The sequence below is a fragment of the Euprymna scolopes genome, chromosome 20 (genome assembly GCF_053919585.1).
Source record: "Euprymna scolopes isolate OS-2025 chromosome 20, ASM5391958v1, whole genome shotgun sequence".
In the NCBI taxonomy this organism is placed as follows: domain Eukaryota; kingdom Metazoa; phylum Mollusca; class Cephalopoda; order Sepiida; family Sepiolidae; genus Euprymna; species Euprymna scolopes.
This window is the reverse complement of record NC_136501.1, coordinates 87,642,722-87,658,250: the sequence shown is the minus strand read 5'-3', so window position 1 is coordinate 87,658,250 and position 15,529 is coordinate 87,642,722. Positions and strand designations below refer to the sequence as shown.

The window sequence follows — 15,529 nt, the reverse complement described above, 5'->3', positions numbered from 1 at the left end:
AAAGATGATACTTAATCTCCCTTGCTAAATACTCAGCATTATAAGGGGAAGATCAAGTGCAAGTGGAGTAATCAGGGAAATGAGTGGTGTAGCATCTAAAGAAAAGGGAGTGTAGCAGTCGAAAGATTGCTGCAATCACAAGCAGGAGCTAGATCTCGCAGCTCGAGATTTTGAATCCATTTTCTTCCTGGCTTATCCAACCGGAGGCCAGCTATCAATCACGTGACCGAGTGCATAAAAGGCGAAATCGGCAACTCTTCCTCCTCTTTTCTCCTTGCTGGCTGGCAGCAAATACTGCTTGGGGTCTTTGGCACCAAACTAATGTGAGTACCACAAGCCAAATTGGCTATCTTCACATCCGACCTTCTTTCTCATGCTACGGGACACTTTAATCCTTTGTCCACAACACGTGGAACACACGCAAACTTTACAAGACTACTCATGACTATAGGATTACTCACGTTGATACATAGACTAGATGCACACGACTAATATCTGTTAAAACATGTAAACTTGCTGATTATCTTTCCGTTTCTTTCTCCATTAACCGGCTTAGCTTATCTACGTCGCAGAACTGTCTAATTCTTTATTCCGACTACTACTGACTACAACACGTGTAAACTGAGCTATTCTCAACAAGCCGATATAATATTCATCCTTACACACACAAACACTTCCAGCTACTAACCTGTTTCTCTCTTGTACATGCTACTAACAAAGATAACAAATAAAGTTGCTTTTAAATATTAAAATGTGATTTCCTTTCTTGTTTTTATTCTATAGGAGCTTTGGCTTGTCCTTTACTATAGTCGGCCAATTAGCTTTTAGCTTAGCTTTATTATACACGTAAAACACTGAAATGAAAATTCGTCCAGAAAACCACAGTCGCCATCTTTATAATCAATAAAGAGGCTATCTAAGGAAGAACAATAATTCAAGACCATCATTTTTAAGTGAAAGGACTGAAAGGTTCTGAACTTAAGTTATCAATCTTCCTTTACTTGTCTTTTTCTCTGCTTATTAATAAAAATAGCAACTATACAGGGTGCCCATAAAGTCTGGCTACTTTATGTAGCCAGACTTTGTGGACACTCTGTATTTTTCTGGTTGGTTTTCCATTTCGGTGTTTCACGTGCACAGTGAAACTTAATGTTTTGGTTGTTATTTTCAACTGAACCCTATTTCAGTCACCTTAATTAAATAGAATGAAATAGATTTTGGCATTACCCAAGGTCACCTCTATAAGTGATGGCCTTTTGTAATGGCGAAATTACTTTATTACTTTGTTGTTGAAACGTTGCCAACTCCAAATATGGTAAAATAATTTCTAAAAAAAAATAGTTTTTTATTGTGAATAATGTCGAAATTTATTTCACCTAAAATAATTTGGGTCACTGAAATAGGATTTAACGAAAAGATTTTATATGATCTATAGAAGTCAATAAGCAATGAGTGTTGAGCAACATAACAAAGAGAAAAAAGATGCGCTTTTACACTATTCGGACGACATTTTGAAAATCGCAATACTTAATTTCACATGAATACAATGGTGTATATGTATTTCTCATATTTTTTAGATGAATATATCCAAAAATTATGAAAAACGATAAGGTAGAAAATTATTAAAGAAAATAAAAATAGAATTTGATGAAAACGATTGTAAGACACAGGAGAGTTCAAAAGGAAAGTAATTTTCTGTTTCGAATTAAACAAGATGGTGGCAATTTTTCACCTACTAACATGATTAAAGTCGTTTTTTTTTTAATAATTCAGTAATATTCAGGTAATTTCGACTGCATAATTTGGAAGCTAGTTGAAACCATTGTTTTTTTTTATCTGAAAACTCCATTTATCGACTATAAAATCTTGTCCCAATAATGTAGAAGTGCCAAAAAAAAAAAAAAGGATTATTTTTTCTAACGGCATATCAACCCTTTTTGGATTATTTAATGCTTGATCTAGTTATTTTTGTAAAAGATTTTATACTTTGAATTCTTAACAGAGTTGTGGAGTCAATGTCAGAGTCGGAAGAATACTAAGAATCATGGTCGGAGTTATGTTTATTAATCTCCAAAGAATCAACAGACCATCTAAATATTGGAAGATTTTCTTTTGGCTGGGAGCAAAGTGTAGTATCTGAAACTACACTTCATCTTTTTTGGAGATTTTCCCCACGCTAAAAACTCATCTTGAATCTGACTCTGCCCTCGTGGGGAGGCAAGTAAACAGGAATATTCCCTCACATTGCACAAAAGACAAACAATCTCCTCGAATGATACGCTTGTGAAATAATGTGTCATGCACCATATTCTACAGCACTTGCACCAACAGATTACCATAGAAACAAAGTCTTCTGTGTTATGTACATCTCCCTACACTGTCCAAATTTAATCTTTTTCTGAGATCATCAGAACTGAGCCTGCTTTTAAGACTTGCGTTACACATTCATCGCATCATCAGATCATTCTCATGATGTTTTTCAACATGCAACACTTGACCTCGACCGTCACTAGCTGAGTTCCACTTCCATACATATACTGTATGCGCATACTTGTTAGACTCTTCCCCTGTTTGGCATTGGTAATACTCTGTTGGTTCGTAATCAAAGTAAATGACATAGGAATTGAGTTTAGGAGTGGATAATGCTCTTTAAAGATAAATACAATTTGGGAGAGGCTACAAAGAAAATAAAAGTGGGAGTGTGCATCTTGAAGGATCTCTATCACTGAAAAATAAATAAAAGTAAAAAGAGCACAGGATTCATTCACTCAATTAGTTGAGAGGTTATCTTAATGAGTGGATTTCAAAAGTACTAACATCCACTAGGTAGGTCACATGTACTCATACTCGACTCCCTTTTGTATATATAAGCTTGTAATTTGTACCCATCTTTGGTTGAATTCCATGAGATATAATCTTTTCTTTTGTCACATCTATTTTTTACCTAAAGCTGATGCTTAAAGAATAAAATCAGATCTTGATCAGAAAAGATTCAACCCATGCAATCCTCTCAGGTGCATCGTCCACACAAGCATTCTAGATATGACCAAGATCAAAAGAAATCCTATTCATTTCACCTTAGATAATGACAGATCAATATTGACGATCATGCATGTTATTTCGAAAATTTCTCGTTAATGTATTTTCAGAACAACCGAAGTTCATTCCAACATTATTGCAACGCGGACATGTTAGACTTGAACTAAAAAGTATACCATTGAAGGGAAACATGTTCTGAACCAATTGTCGGGTCAGAGAATACTCAAAATTGCTAGAATATCCCAAATCTGGCGACACCACCATTGAGAGCAGGTCTTCTCAATTAAGCATCCCAGAAGTTTCCCAAGTGACTCTGAAGCGACCCTCTCATTAAATCCTATGTATAGTTCCCTTGGTAATGTATAAATGTTATGGCCATGGAAGAATGCAAGAAAAAACTGTTTAGGCATTAAAAATAGTTGTATGTTGTTTTTTGTTTATATTAGTATATAAGGTATCATTTCCATTAAAAACTCAGTTAGCATTATGCATCTAAAATTGAGAAAATCATGCTTGAAAAGTGTTAACATTATGTAAAGCTGTGAAATCAAAACAAGATGGTGATTGAATCTGACTTGATGCCGTGTGGTTTTGTGGTAAGGCAATACCTACTTTGTTGGATTGAGTATTGATAATAGAGCCTTAGAAAATTAATGTCATGTCTAGGACAAATTCTATGTAACCCATAGAGGAGATCCTCTCAGGTAAAGACGTCAGTTCAGAGTCAACCAGGGATTAACGGTGAGCATATTTACTTGCCCCTGCCCCTTCTCACTGCGTTAAAGTTAGAGCATCAGATTATAGTGGGGAATCGAAAACTAAGTCAAGTGTATAACTTTAGTCAAGAGCAACCAGAAGGCTCCCTTTTCATTAGCTGCTACACCGAGATTTAGGGAAGAGGATCACTTTGTTCCCAGGATTATTCCATTTACAACTTGATCCTTCTCTTACAATGCTGAGTGTTTAGCAAGGGGCATCAAGAACTATTTTCATGCCTTTTGTATGAACCCCAGTCTCCTGGACAGTTAGTGAACATTCTTACAAAAGGCCGGTAAATTCAACTCAAAGACTGCCCCTCTGGATGAACACAAAATCTGATGTGATTGGAATTATTGGGATTCCATGTTAGGAGGTGATTGCTGAGAAACCAATCCCCACTTCTTCAGGAGTAGGTAATTCTTGAGAAGATGACCCACAAGAACTGAAGAAATAAAGAATGAGCCTCTTCCTCCCTTCTCCCTGTGTCAAGGGGAACCCTAGTTTCATGAAAATGCAAAAATTGGTGACTTAGCACTAGACGCATGTTAAAATCAAATACTACTTATCAAGGCCAAAAAGTCACTTGAGGATTGAAGATTAATAAGATGGATAGATTGCCAGTGAAATGATGAACATTACGAAGGGATAAAAAATGGTGAACATTACAAGGGGATTAAAAATGATGAACATTACGAGGGGATTAAAAATGATGAACATTACGAGGGGATTAAAAATGATGAAAATTACGAGGGGATTAAAAATGATGAACATTACGAGGGGATTAAAAATGATGAACATTACAAGGGGATGAAAAATGGTGAACATTACGAGGGGATTAAAAATGATGAACATTACGAGGGGATTAAAAATGATGAACATTACAAGGGGATTAAAAATGGTGAACATTACAAGGGGATGAAAAATGGTGAACATTACGAGGGGATTAAAAATGATGAACATTACGAGGGGATTAAAAATGATGAACATTACGAGGGGATTAAAAATGGTGAACATTACGAGGGGATTAAAAATGATGAAAATTACAAGGGGATGAAAAATGATGAATATTACGAGGGGATTAAAAATGATGAACATTACGAGGGGATTAAAAATGATGAACATTACGAGGGGATTAAAAATGGTGAACATTACGAGGGGATTAAAAATGGTGAACATTACGAGGGGATTAAAAATGGTGAACATTACGAGGGGATTAAAAATGGTGAACATTACGAGGGGATTAAAAATGGTGAACATTACGAGGGGATTAAAAATGATGAATATTACGAGGGGATTAAAAATGATGAAAATTACAAGGGGATTAAAAATGATGAATATTACGAGGGGATTAAAAATGATGAACATTACGAGGGGATTAAAAATGATGAACATTACGAGGGGATTAAAAATGATGAACATTACGAGGGGATTAAAAATGATGAACATTACAAGGGGATTAAAAATGGTGAACATTACAAGGGGATGAAAAATGGTGAACATTACGAGGGGATTAAAAATGATGAACATTACGAGGGGATTAAAAATGATGAACATTACGAGGGGATTAAAAATGGTGAACATTACGAGGGGATTAAAAATGATGAATATTACGAGGGGATTAAAAATGATGAAAATTACGAGGGGATTAAAAATGATGAACATTACGAGGGGATTAAAAATGATGAAAATTACGAGGGGATTAAAAATGATGAACATTACGAGGGGATTAAAAATGATGAACATTACGAGGGGATTAAAAATGATGAACATTACGAGGGGATTAAAAATGATGAACATTACGAGGGGATTAAAAATGATGAAAATTACGAGGGGATTAAAAATGATGAACATTACGAGGGGATTAAAAATGATGAACATTACAAGGGGATGAAAAATGGTGAACATTACGAGGGGATTAAAAATGATGAACATTACGAGGGGATTAAAAATGATGAACATTACGAGGGGATTAAAAATGATGAACATTACGAGGGGATTAAAAATGATGAACATTACGAGGGGATTAAAAATGATGAACATTACAAGGGGATTAAAAATGGTGAACATTACAAGGGGATGAAAAATGGTGAACATTACGAGGGGATTAAAAATGATGAACATTACGAGGGGATTAAAAATGATGAACATTACGAGGGGATTAAAAATGGTGAACATTACGAGGGGATTAAAAATGATGAACATTACGAGGGGATTAAAAATGATGAACATTACGAGGGGATTAAAAATGATGAACATTACGAGGGGATTAAAAATGGTGAACATTACGAGGGGATTAAAAATGATGAAAATTACGAGGGGATTAAAAATGATGAACATTACGAGGGGATTAAAAATGATGAACATTACAAGGGGATTAAAAATGATGAAAATTACGAGGGGATTAAAAATGATGAACATTACGAGGGGATTAAAAATGGTGAACATTACGAGGGGATTAAAAATGATGAACATTACGAGGGGATTAAAAATGGTGAACATTACGAGGGGATTAAAAATGATGAACATTACGAGGGGATTAAAAATGATGAAAATTACGAGGGGATTAAAAATGATGAACATTACAAGGGGATGAAAAATGATGAACATTACAAGGGGATGAAAAATGGTGAACATTACAAGGGGATTAAAAATGGTGAACATTACAAGGGGATTAAAAATGGTGAACATTACGAAGGGATTAAAAATGATGAACATTACAAGGGGATTAAAAATGATGAACATTACAAGGGGATGAAAAATGGTGAACATTACAAGGGGATTAAAAATGGTGAACATTACGAAGGGATTAAAAATGATGAATATTACGAGGGGATTAAAAATGATGAAAATTACGAGGGGATTAAAAATGATGAACATTACGAGGGGATTAAAAATGGTGAACATTACGAGGGGATTAAAAATGATGAACATTACGAGAGGATTAAAAATGGTGAACATTACGAGGGGATTAAAAATGATGAATATTACGAGGGGATTAAAAATGATGAACATTACGAGGGGATTAAAAATGATGAACATTACGAGGGGATTAAAAATGGTGAACATTATGAGGGGATTAAAAATGATGAACATTACGAGGGGATTAAAAATGATGAAAGTTGTTTCTGAAGTTTTGAGATGAGGATTGATAATTTGAATTATTCAGACTACTAGTCTCATCGTGAGTATTATTTGATCAACGTTTCCACTGATGTAACCTCTGATCTTTTTCAAGTGTATCTTGTTGAACTCAGGAATCTTTCTGTTGAACTCAGCCGATGTAACCTCCGCCCTGCTTCAGGCGTATCTTACCGTATTCAGGAATCTTTCTGTCAAACTCAGGAATCTGCACAAACTTTTAAACGAAACCCTTTATTTAATTCACGGGGGTAAAATGCTCTTGTTTCATCCGCTATGACCGAGTAGAAGTATTTTATCTATTATGCCATGAGTTCATGGCACAACCTAACGAATGAAGTACTTTGTAAAATTCAGTTGACACTCTTCTGGAAGTTGAAGGTTCAATCCTCAGTGTAGGAAATACAAAGAATATAATTTTTTTAATTTCTTTTTTTTTTAATTACATTTTCACCCCAAACAAGGCACATTGCCACTTTGGTGTAGGGGGCTACTATCAGGGGCAACAACTACTGGGGTACTATGTAGGGATTTGGGCAGCAAGATATCGGTTCACGTTGCACTTGAACTTCTGCACGTCAGTACAGTTGGGGAAGCAGGGACCTGGAATGGAATTCCAAAGTCTAGCGGTTCTGGGGAAGAAACTACTGGAGTAGAAAGATCTTTTACATCTAGGGATCTCTACAGTGTGCTACAATTGCAAATTATTCATGGCTGATGGCATGAAAGCATGTTAATCCTGTGAATTAAATAAAAGGTTTGTTGAAAACTTTGTATAGATTCCCAAGATCAACAGAAAGATTCTTGAGTCTGACAAGATACATTTGAAAAAGGATGGAGGTTATGTTGGCTGAAACGTTGTGAGAATAACACTCAAGATGAGCACAGTAGTCCAAAGAATAAAAAAAATACGAATTATTCCTTATGATCACTACAGACTTCTTTTATAATGCTTCTCCTGATTTTGAACATTTGTTTGGACCAAATGTATGTTCAGCACCCCAATTAACAGTTGGAAGACTTATTTTTTCCAATTGTTAAATGTTATCGAAAAGATTCACTTTAATCATCATTATATTCAGTTTAACAGTATTGCATGCTGACATGTGTGAGATGGCTTGAACAACTTCCAAAGTTTTCATTTATTCTTTATGCCCATATTGAACACTTTCTCCCAGCATAGTGGATAAAATACTTTGTAAAATTCAGTTTTAGTTTACACTTTTCTGGATGTTGAAGGTTCGATCTCCAGTGTGGGCAACATTCAAAATACAATTGCAAATTACTTAGGACTCCTACCCATTTATGGCTGATAGAACAAGAGCATGCTACCCCCCTCTTGATTAAATAGAGGGTTCAATTCAAAATTCCGTACAGATTCACATGTTTGGTAGAAAGATTCTTGGATTTGACAATATACACCTGAAGAAGGTCAGAGGTTAGATCGGCAGAAACATTGTAAGAATAACACTCAATATGAGAACAGCTGTTGAATAATCCAAATAATATGACTTTCTCTGATGTTTTCTTTTGATCTCCATTATGAACTGGACTTGTTACCTCAACTGTTCTACGTTTACTAACACTAGAACTCTCATCCCTTCTTTGAATGTTGCCATAAAAAGTTATCTATTAAAGTTACATTACAGCGAACGGAAGAAAATAAAGTATATTAAAATAGAAATAAATGAAACACTGAGCAAGCGCTAACGTGACATGAACAGTGTTTTGTGAATGAAAAATCAAGGAAAACAAATAACAAAACATTTGATGCAACTATGAGTTCATAAGAAGATAAAAGTCATATTTAGTTAAAATGTTTATTCATGAAAGTTTACACAACCTGTGTTTTGGGTAGGAAGTCTTCCATGCTTAAGCAAAAATGAGGGGTTGGACTGTGTATCACCATCTCTTCTATTATATAAAAGGAACTTTGTGTGTGTGTGTGTGTGTGTGTGTGTATGTGCGTGCGCGTGTTCTTTCCATATGGACTCAAAAATGGCTTGGCCGACTTTTATGAAATTTCACGCAAAGGTACTTTATGAACCTATCAGTGTTCTTAGATTGGTTTTATATCAGAATGCCTTCAGTAAGTATTGACAATCAAAATAATCTGATGAAAGAAGAAATAGACGAGTTTGACCAAAATTAACACTTTACACTGCCTAACATCACAACTGCATTTGAGAAGTTTTTGTTACCACACAAGCTGAAAGGCTCAACATATAAAATCAACAGTAGGTGGGCGTGTTCGAAATGAATGTTTCTGTTGAAAGCACAACTGCACCATGATACTTGACTTTTTCATTTTAAACTTAAATTCAAGCCATTATCACCGCACAAGCAGCAAGGTCAGGCATATAAAAATCAACAATAGTTTCTTTGATATGACAGGGGCACATTCGAAATTAATGTTTCTGTTTAGAGTACAATTGAAGTATTATACTTGAATTTTGCATTTTAAACTTTAATGCAAGCCATTATATATAAAAATGATTTTATAAAACCAACAGTAGGTTCTCTACAGTGCAATGTTGATTACAATATATTGTGAACTAAGTTACTGTGAGAGGCATGTGAAGCTTCCTCCCAGTGCACCATAACGGGTTCCCAACTAGAGCAAACAATCAATGGATTTGATTAAAAAAATGGACAATTTCATCGATTTTGATGACAATATAAACATGGCAGTGTGAAACATTTGTTGATCGTCATTCAATCCCAGGCAACGTCTGGTCACCCTGCCAGTGTACATATAAATTTGTTAGCCTGGATATGGTATTAGAAAGCACGGCGCTATCTTTAGGCGATGGCTACCTTTTTCTGGTTAGTGTGTGTGTAGATATGTGTGAGGTAATGGAATTTGTATGTGAGTCGTGAAGTGTTCTTTCTTTTATCTCCCCCTCCCCTAGCTTGGATCAATGGAGGTGGCCAGGTTTCATCTCTCAAGGACTCTGCTTATTTCCTTGTTATATATGGGGATTTATAAGTAACGTCGTCTTGTTAAATTTTGGGTTTAAAGTGATTTTAATTTGTTGAAAAATATCGAGTTAACACCTTCCTGTGAAAACTAACTTGCTTTTGGATGTGAAAAAGAGAAAGAAAAAGGGTAGCTATTTGAGCCAGTCGATTCAGTCTCTGCAAAGTCTACTCTTCTGTACACCAATACTTATACTGTCCAAATGTAAACAAATAAACAAATCCTAAAATCAAAGTTGTAAATTTCCTAACTCAGATAATTAAGGTTTTATCGTTTCCACATTCTTATTCTTTATAACTTTGATACAAGTAATAACCTCATTTTGTCTTTTTCTGTTAACTCTCCTTCTGATCTACATCAATGATCTCCCAAAACACATACTTAAATCATTCTTTGACATCTATGCTGATGACACGACCATCTATGGCAACACTTCAAAGGCCGTAAATGACAAACTTCTCTGGATTCTCTCTCCTCTGATCTGGAGCATGTGGTACAGTGGGGGAAGAGGTGGCTGGTTAGTTTTAATGCATCTAAAACCAAGCTCCTATCTTTACATCATCAACGATCTGACCCTCATCTGGCATCAATTGAAATGGATGGCTCTTGTCTTGGGGAGGCTCCATGTTTTGACAAGCTTCTGGGTTTGACCTTTACTCCTGATCTGAAATAGAACATGTACATCAGGTCTATTGGCAACGTCGCTGGGAGGATGGTGGGATCCTTCTACCGCTCCAGAAGATATCTCACTACTGATACAATTCTCTATCTGTATAAAAGCCAAGTATGTCTAAGGATGGAGTACTGCTGCCACATCTGGGCAGGAGCTGCTAAAAACAGCTTATCCTGCCTTGACAGAGTACAAAATAGACTTCGTTGCTTAGTGGGGGATGCCCTTTTTTCTTCCCTACAGCCTCTCTCCCACAGAAGAGACGTTGCGAGCCTGTCTTTGTTTTATCGTTATTTTCATCGCAAGTGCTCGCCTGAACTCCAATCTCTGGTCCTCCCTCGCCAATCTTTCACAAAAAACACCTGTCTGGCTGAAACCACTGTCATTAATTTTCCCGACTCTTTATCTGTGCCTAAATCCAAGCGTAGATTCCATGAGCAGAGCTTCTTTCTTAGAAGTGCACGACTGTGGAACTCTCTTCCGTTTGCCCGTTTTCCACCTGACTACAACTTGGATGTCTTCAAGTCCAACATAAACAAATTCCTGATAAACCGCCCCCTTAAGTAAGACACTTTATCAAATCTCTAATACTAACGATTACAACGATACTATTCCATTGATTGCTGTATACGCAATAATCCTTATCCCCGAGTGGCTTCCGGGCCTTGATAAGTAAAAAAAAAAAAAAATAACTTGAAGTCTGTTGAATGTGGGGGAGGGAAGAGGGAGAGTAAATTTCGATCTCGTAAAAAAGAACAATAAAAAAACAAAAACCGAGTACAGACCAGTCGGCATTTCTCCAGTAGCGGTGACCGGCGATAACCCTAACCCCTTCAAGGAGGATGACTTATTTACCTTCGACCGAAAACAAACCCTCCCCCACGGCCCCACGCCCTAACGAACCAAACCAACCTCAAGTTTACGCCCGAGTTAATATGAATAAAGCAGAAGATAATTATTTTTTGGTTCTTATTTAAACGTAATCACTCAAAGATTAAAAACAAAAAAAACAAAAAACAAATAAATAAATAAATAAATAAAATCAATAAAAGTACGGACAAATCTTTATGATGTACGTAGCCATCATGGGACGAAGATCTCATAAATTTCTCAAGTAGTTTCATTTTTAACTAAGAAAATCAAATTTTATGAATAAACTAAAACTTGTATCCCAATCTTGAAAAAACAAAACAAAACAAAAAAGGCAGATAAGTTCACAATAAGTCAAACTTGCGAGATCAGCTTTGTAATGCTACCGATTTCACATTAATCGCTTTAAATCGTTTTAAAATAATTTTCTTTATAATAATAAAACTAAAAACTACTTTATCAATTTACGTGATTTTTAGAATATGATATTTCTGTCCCGTGACGGGTACGTACATCATAAAGATCTTTCTGTAGCTTTTTTTTTTGTTTGTTTTAAGTGGGTTGAATAAGAACCTTGGTTTTCAATACATTTGGCTTAGCAGGATGAATTATACTTGAAAAGTGCGTGTATACGGTCGCGTCTCGCGTGTAGTTTATTGTGGCACGCACACAGAAATCGGACACACATCTTTGTCCAACGACGGACACCTATATAGCTTACACCTTATACACACATACATACACATACTATATGCATATGTGCGTATTGGCGCAAAAGGAAGTGGTAGGAGAAAGGTATATGATGCTTAATACTAACTCGTTGTTATAAAACCAACTCGCGCACTTTATTAGCGCCATTCAGATCGGAGACATTCGAAGTACCAACTCGTACCACTATTGTTTGGCCATTTTTTTTTTTAAGAAGAAAGAAAACGGTACGCATTTTATTTTTACTTATATTTCGAATTGATTTAACCATTATTTTTATAATATAACTTTAATTTGTTCTTGTTCCATTATGATCTTATTTTACTCTTTTCTTAAATCTTTATATATTGAAGTTAAGATTCGTATTCGGTATCTCGTGATTTTTTTTTTTTTTTTGGAGTAGGCAAAATTACTTAGGGTTGATATGCCGTAAAAATATCCTTTCGTTCCACTTAAAAAAAAAAAATTTTTTTAATCTGTTGACTTGACAAATCTAGTTGAATATTTTGCCCCCCCCCCCAATCATTTTTTTAGTCTGATATTAGCACTTTATTCCTTTGCTTTACCCCCTCCCAATATCGTTAAAAAATATAGCACATGTGCAATTTAACGTCCCCAAACAAATTTAGAAAGTCATTCTTAACATCGGGAGGGGTGCTTTATTAACTCTTCCGTCAATATAACTCTGCTAAAATGAAAACAATTTTCTTGGATGTTAAACTGCACAAGTGCTAAAAATTTATTTTCACTGTTATTTTAGAGAAACAAATGCTTAATACGAAAAGTTTTCTAGTTTTACATAAAAATAAGTCTTAACATCAGAGTGGAGTATCTGTTTTCATTAGTTTTGTCTCTCTAGAGATCCTCCCATGAATTACCTCTTCCTCGACTTTGATTTATTGCTAGTCGCTTGTGACACCGACACCTATTACGACGGGCGTCAATATATTAGAGCCATCCAGGGTGCCACTTTAAAAAAAAAGGGGGTGGGGTCCCTTGTATACACTAATACCCATGGCTGATTTTTGCAGTTAAAGAAGTGGGTGGGTGGGTGGGTGAATGACGGACAGGTAAGCTAATAGAAAATCAAACGTGTATCTTTGTCGAGCTCGGAACAAAGCTTTTAGATTTTCATGGTCGACTTGTTAAAAATACAAATGACATCATTTGAAATCATTTTTTTTTTCTATTAATAAAACAATAGAATTATCGTGTATAATAACTAATTTCCACAAATCTCTTCAAGGCATTATAACCGCCTTATTTGAAATAGCTATTTTTATCACCATGACAATAGTTCAAGAAAGGAAAAAAAACAAAACAAAAACGGGTACAATTTTCTGTATTGAAAACTAGTCTTAAACTACAGAATTGAATGAGGCATTAAAAAAAAAAACTGACATTGTATTTACATTTTTGATAATTGACTAGCTTCCCACTTTTTTTGTCTTTCTATTTTAATGTTTTCAAATGAACACGTGTCAGAAGAAACCATATTTATTTTCTGTTGGCATAACTCGTGCATTATGTTCGCCTTTGTCATTGTTTGATCTTTATTTACTACTCCCCACGAGAGCAGTTACAAACAAGGTCGATTTTCAATGCGAGGAAAAATCCAGCCCCCCCCTCTCTGTCTCCTTCTGGTAAGATTCCCCTTGATTGATCAGTATAGAAAAGATGATCAGAATCAACAGATACTACAGTTTGTTCCGTACTAAAATGGCGTATGTGCTTTTGGTCACAAGAAACTATACGTAACATTTGAAGATGCTAATAACGGAGAGGGTAGAGATTGGTTCACGTGTACAAGCGCCCCCCCATATATATATATATATATATATATATGCTATAGTGTTCGAAGAGAGCAAATTTATAATATATTTTCTCTAGCAAAATAGTCATATCTTGCACAGACCGTTTCGATCATTATTGATCTCATCAGGCGAGAAAACATTTTGTAAAATTAAAACATGAACTTTTTATGATTTTAGAAAATATTTTACCATGGCATGATTTAAAGGTCTATGCAATAGACATGGTAAAATATTTTCTCCACTAAAATAAGTCCAACTTTTAATTTCCAAATTTTTTTCTTGCCTGATGAGATCAATTATGATCGAAACATTGTAGCAAGATATGACTGTATTTACACAAAGAAAATTAATATACATTTTATTTTTATTTTTTTCGGCTGATTATTATCGAATAGACACTCATCTACCAGATTATCAACAACGACAAACAAACAAAAAAAAATCAACATTTTTGTAGAGGGTCTCCCGTTTCTGATACAACGTAAATCTCTTCTCTCACTCGTTTTATAACCACTTGACATTTTTAGGCCAAATTTCACGAACTGAGGGTTTTTTTTTGTTTTTTTTTAATGTCACTCGACTCTTACAATCTAAAGACAATGAATGTGTAGAGTATCAACTATAGACTTAAAAAGATTTTTAGGGGTATTCGAGTCTGTATTCTGTATTGTTTTCACTGGTCGCCATGCGCGAAAACAAACATAGCGACCAGTGCAAACTACACAATACGGACCCGAATACCCCTTAAAATCAACTCTTTTTTAAAAGTAATTAGTTGGTACTTTAGCGCAGGTTAACCATTAATTATTGCTCTTAGATTGATAAATGAAAAATCCTTTATATAAAGGGATGTGTGTCTTGTCGAGTGGTTCCAATTGTAGTTTACGCTACGCGCGAGCGCATAAACGAAGGCCGTGAAATGTGCACTCGCGGGTCAATGTCAAGTTTCTTTCCAACTCCTCCAAAAACTTTAAAATGACGACTTATACAGGTTTTCGGTGATGCTGAAAACGAATATCACATTTAAATTTGGGGCAGATGAGTAGTTTTCATATGAAGAAATTACTTTTTCAAAAAGTGATGGATGGATCACTTTCCTATATAAATTTAACGTAAAATGAGCACCCACTTTCTAACCACCTAGTAATTTCGGTATTATTATACAAACACCGTGACAGCGTTAGGGTTAGGGTTAGGATTAGGGTTAGGGTTTAGGTTTAGGGTTAGGTTTAGGGTTAGGGTTAGGGTTAGGGTTAGGGTTAGGGTTGGGGTTAGGGTTAGGTTTAGGGTTAGGGTTAATTCGCTGTCACGGTGTTTGTATAGTTTTACCGTAATTTCTTCATATCATAAAACGAATTTAACTGATATTCGTTTTCAGCACCCCTCGAAAAAAGACAAAACTACGTTTACATGAGTCCAGTTGCTCCTACAATTACTGGAATAAGTGTGCCCACTCTCACCGATTTGAAATATTTTTTAGTTTAAATTTAAACCCATTCTTAACACGGGCCAGGAGGGTGTTTTTGTAATTGTGCTTTCTTTCATCTAACA

General features: G+C 35.4%; 1 protein-coding gene across 2 annotated transcripts in view; it reads left to right on the top strand.

Moving 5' to 3' along the window:
- The window catches only part of LOC145241534 (glutamine synthetase-like), a 255,939-nt gene that overhangs the window by 201,899 nt on the left and 38,511 nt on the right, over positions 1–15,529 (top strand). The window contains exon 1 of one of the 2 annotated variants that reach the window (XM_080104580.1): positions 12,038–12,391. The exons of the other annotated variant lie outside the window; for it this stretch is intronic. The gene's annotated coding sequence lies outside the window, so the exon portion shown is untranslated. Of the gene's footprint in view, positions 1–12,037; positions 12,392–15,529 lie in introns of those variants that run through there. 2 annotated transcript variants of the gene reach the window in all.